This window comes from Crocodylus porosus, unplaced genomic scaffold (genome assembly GCF_001723895.1).
Source record: "Crocodylus porosus isolate Cpor-Errol unplaced genomic scaffold, CroPor_comp1, whole genome shotgun sequence".
Taxonomy (NCBI): Eukaryota; Metazoa; Chordata; order Crocodylia; family Crocodylidae; genus Crocodylus; species Crocodylus porosus.
The window spans coordinates 43,883,781-43,888,847 of NW_017728906.1; positions in this window are offsets into that span (position 1 = coordinate 43,883,781).

The following is a 5,067-nucleotide window of genomic DNA, read 5'->3' on the forward strand; positions in this document are numbered from 1 at the left end:
AATATAGAGTGCCACGCCCCCACCTTTCCTTCTTATCCTGTCCCTCCTGTACAGCCTATAGCCCTTGACATTCACCACCCAGTCACGCGTTGGGTCCCACCACGTTTCAGTGATCCCCACTATGTCCGGGTTGGTGTCAGCTAGCAGGAGGGTAAGTTCCTCCTGCTTGTTTCCCATACTACGTGTAGTTCAGTGTGATGCCCTGGTCTGTCTAAGTTGATAGACTGAATACAGTGCCTGGTAAAATGTATGAGAGTAAAAGTGATGCTGTAGCCATGATGGTCCAGAAATTATGCAAGAGGCTTATCTAATTCTATCTCAACTATGCAGTTGGTCCAATAAAAAATATTAACCAAAGAAAAACTTGCCTCCTGGAAAATATAAGCACAGCTTGCATTTTTCCTCTGTAGATTATCCAAACTGAATTTTATTTGTCATTGTGTTGTTTATTCAACTAGCTTGTCATTGTGAAGTTCCTCAGATTCTTCTTTGATCCTTACTTCCTTGTGTAGGACCTTGTCAAAGGCCTTTAAAAGGCTAAATTATGCTAGCTGACTATCTTTTATTAATTTTTTTTAATGTTCAAAGAACTTTGAAACATTTATCTTTTCACAAATCAGATCAATTAAAACTTACCCATAGCATAATCTTTAAAACCTTCTGTTGTTTTTTCTAAATTAATATTTCAACCTATTTGCCACATTTAGATGCAAGAGTTCACATTTCCTTTATCGCTCTAAATGTCTTATAAAAATATCAGTAGGTTATAATAAGAAGAGTAAGGAAGAATAAGGAAAATTATTAAGATTTTTGCTTAGACAGACACTGCCAATTTTCATTATAGTAAGGAGTTTTTTTAATGATTGTTGCTTTGAAAATTATACTTACTGCTTCTAGTTTTTGTAATTTTATATTCACATTTTTCTATCCTATGAAAATATTTGTCTCTTTCCAGTTGTATTTGGAAAAAACATTGCACAGACAATGAGGCTACTAAGGCTGTGGTCCTCCATGTCTTCTACAACTGGCCTCTTGTGCCTGCATAGAGCATTACTGATTTTCAGTGGGTTCCATGTGGAATTAGGAATGTTACTCTGTGGAACATCTTATAAAAATGGGAGTTTAATTAACAATATTTAAAATGTTGTCCAATGGGCAGAGTAAGCAAACTGAAAACAAATATTTTTCTTTTTAATGTTTAGTAATCTTAGATGTTACTTTATAGAAAATAAAAATCATTTCAACAAGAAGTGTGATTTGAAAACTGGTTGAATGTTTTAATGGTAAAGATATTCACAAGGATTGGGGGAAATCCAAATGCTTGGGATTACAGCTACACCTGAGTTCCAGGTTTGTAGCAAGGTCCAGGACAACAAATCACACTGCAAGATCAGGGCTATGAATAGATGAGGAAAGCATCATTACTGGTTTTTAGGAATCATAGGATGATCATAGGAAAGTAGGGCTGGAAGGAAACTTACAAGGTCATCTACTCAAGCCCCCTGCTCAGGTAGGATCATCTGTGACTAACCCATCTCAGCCAAGTGTTGGTCTAACCTATTTCGGAAAATTACCAAGCATAGAGATTCCACAGCTTCTCTAGGTAGCCTGTCCACCCTCATAGTCAGAAAGTTCTTCCTAAGCTCCAGCCTGTATTGCTTCTGCTGTAGCTTAAGGCCGTTGATCCTATTCCTGTCCCTAACAGCCACAAAGAAAAGCCCATCTCTGTCCTCTCTATAATCACTCTTCAAGTATTTGGAGACTGCCGCCCCCACCCAGTGTTTTCTTCTCTAGCCTACATTACCCTAGTTCTTTCAGCCTCTTCTCATAAATCTGGTCTCCCAGGACCCTTATCATTTTTGTTGCTCTGTGCTTGACTGTTTCCAAACTGTCTACCTCCTTCCTGTAGTGTGGGGCCCAGAGCTCAACATGGTACTCCAAGTGAGGCCTCATCAGTGCTGAATAGGGTGGAAGAATCACTTCCCTTGATTTGCAAGTGATGCTTCTGTTAATACAACCTAGTATGCTGTTGGCTTTTTTTTTTTTTTTTTTTTGCAAGAAGAGCACACTGTTGACTTGCCTTCAATTTATGGTCCACCCTAGGTCCTTCTCTGCTGTACTGAAGCCTAGCTACTCATTCACTAGTCTGCATTTGTGCATGTGGTTATTCCATCCCAAATGCAGGACTTTGCACTTGTCCTTGTTGAATCTCATCTGATTGATTGCAGACCATTACTCCAGTCTGTCCTGATCATTCTGGATCCTAGCCCTGGTGTCTGAAGTGCCACAATTCCACCCGACTTGATGTCATTTGAAAATTTGCTAAGCATGCACTTGATCCCATCATTCAAAACATTAATGAAGATGGTGAACAAAACCAGACCCAGGACAGACCCTGAGGCAACCTCACTAGATACCTCCTCCCAGCTAAATACTGAATTACTGAAGACTACTTGCTAAGTACAATGAGCCAACCAGTTATGTATCCCACTAGCAGTACATTCATGTAATCTAGATTACTTTAGCTTGTTAATAAAAATGTCATGGGAGACAAGCCTTGCTAGAGTCACCATGCCCACTGCTTTCCCCTCATTCACAGAGCCTGTCACTGTATCATAGAAAGATATCAGGTTGGTCAGGCATGACTCGCTCTTGGTGAATACATGTTGATTGTTCTTGACTGCCTTGTTCTTCTTTAGGCATCTTACAGCAGATTCCTTGAGGACCTGCTTCACGATTTTTCCAGATATTAAGTTCAGGCTGATAGCTATAGTTCCCCAGATCCCCCTTCTTCCCTTTCTGAAAAATGGACACTATACTTGCCTCTTTCCAGTCATCTGGGACCTCATCCAACCTCCACAAGTTTTCAAGGAAAATAGCCAATGGCTCTCAAATTACCTCAGCCAATGCCTTCAATAACCTCAGGTGCATCCCATCCTGGCCCTGCCAACTTGAAAGCATCTAGCTTCTCTAAGTAGTCCCTAGTCTGTGCTGCTATTACTATAAGATGGTCATCTCCTTTCCCATCTCTGCTGCCAACTGCACTTGTCATCTGGTAGCTGCCCCTATTTATGAAAAATGAAGTAAAAGACATTAAATACTTAGCCTTCTCCACATTGACTGTGACTAGATTGCCTTCTGCATTCTTTAAGGGCGATATATAATCTCTGGTCTTCCTCTTACTTCTGATGTGCATGTAGAATACTTTTCTATTGCCTTTTATGTCCCTTGCCTGCTACATCTCAAATTGTGCCTTGGCCTTCCTAATTTTCACCCTGCATGCCCATGCAATACTCTCTTAGTCTTCCCTAATAATATGACCGAGTTTCCACTTTTAATAGAATTCCTTTTTGAATTTCAACTCCTTGACGAGCTCTCTGTCTAACCAGGCTGGTTTCTTCTTGCACTTCCCATTCTTCTGTCACATTGGGATTGTTTGCTCTTACTGCCTTAAAAAAGCCTCACTGAAGTGTAGCCAGCTCTTCTGGACTCCTTTTCCCCTCAGGCTCACCTCCCAAGATATCCTGCTGACCAAGTCCCTGAGTTTTCCTTGGCCAGGGTAAATTCTGAGCAGAGAAATACACAATATTGGCCTCCCATCATGCCAAAATACCTACATTAATTTCTGCAAAATGCTTTGAATATTTACATTTCTTTATTCATAGACTCTTATGCAAGTGTATGCTATATCTGGAACTAGAAAAGAAAAGAGGAAAAATTATAGTTTTATCTGCTATTCAAAAGTAAAATGGAGAAAAAAATTAGGTGGCCCCACTGTTTTTGTAAGTTTTAGTCTTTATTATGATGGCCATTATGAACTACATCTTTTGGATTTTATAGTCTGAATATCTTGTTCGACATTCTTAAAATAGAAAAATATATCAAGGCAGGCTCTTCTTATTGTAACATTGTAATCCTATATGAAAATCCCACTTTGCCCCCAGACAGAAGTTTAAACTAAAACAAAACAAAACAAAACATAGAAACAAAACCAAAATATATACTTTTCAGGTAGGACAGATGAGCTTATGGTTAAGAAAATGCATAGAAGCTTAGAAAATCTAAGTTCAGCTTTATGGGACTTCTGGCTAAAGCCAGGCTCTGACCCTACAAAGTATTCTTCGTGAATGAAGAGGTGGGAGGCAAAGGCTTCCACGAGCATGGATCCATATACTTACTGATTTCTAACATCCTTATTTGAAATGAGAATAATAATATTTCTGCATGTCCAAGGATGTTAGCAATGCTGGTCAGAGTCGGTCACAGAGATGGTGACAACTGTGTTGCTGTTATTATTAAGATGTGTAAATCCTAGTACAAGAGGAAACCCCTGCCCCTGTTACCAGGAGAGGTTGAATAGGTAAACTGTCAGGGATCAAGCAGCTAATTAGGCAATTAGCTGTACTTGGCACTAGGGTCAGAAGAACAAAAGGGCCAATCAGGAAGTGAGCTGGGTTGAAGATGAGGAATATAAACCAGTCCCTGAGTTGAAAAGGTTTAATTTGGGCCTGTAAGCAGCAGGATGAAGTGGTCCTGTGTTTTAGCTGGGTGTGGGAGGTGGGCTGATTGGTGTCTAAGCAGTCCCAGAGAGCTGTGAAGAGGCGAAGGGGAACTAGCAGCTTGCAGGGAAGTATTAATCTAGAGTTGAGAGGGGGTTTTGTTTCACAGCTGTTGGGCTGATTATGTTTTGATTAGATCCAGTGGAGAACTGGATTATGGCTGTAAGGGGAAGAGGTGATCATAGTTGGGGGTGCTTTAGGGTGCCCTCCTGTGATAAGCACCAGTGTTCCAGTCCTGAGACTGGGGCAGAGATGATTAAGGTGCAAGTGGATCTTAAGAAGGGGATTGCCATAGAGGGAGGCCTGAACCTGGAGGCTGAGGCCTTGAACAGCATGCCCAGGTAGAGGGTGTAGCCACAGAGAAAGGGTGGCCTGACTCTGACAGCTGAGACCCCCCAGCAAGTGCCCAGAACCTACATAAGGTGCCACCCCTCCTCCCCTTTTACTGAGAGAGGGGAGAAAGTCCCAGGTATAGCTAGTTGGGGTGTACAGATCATCCTACCCCACA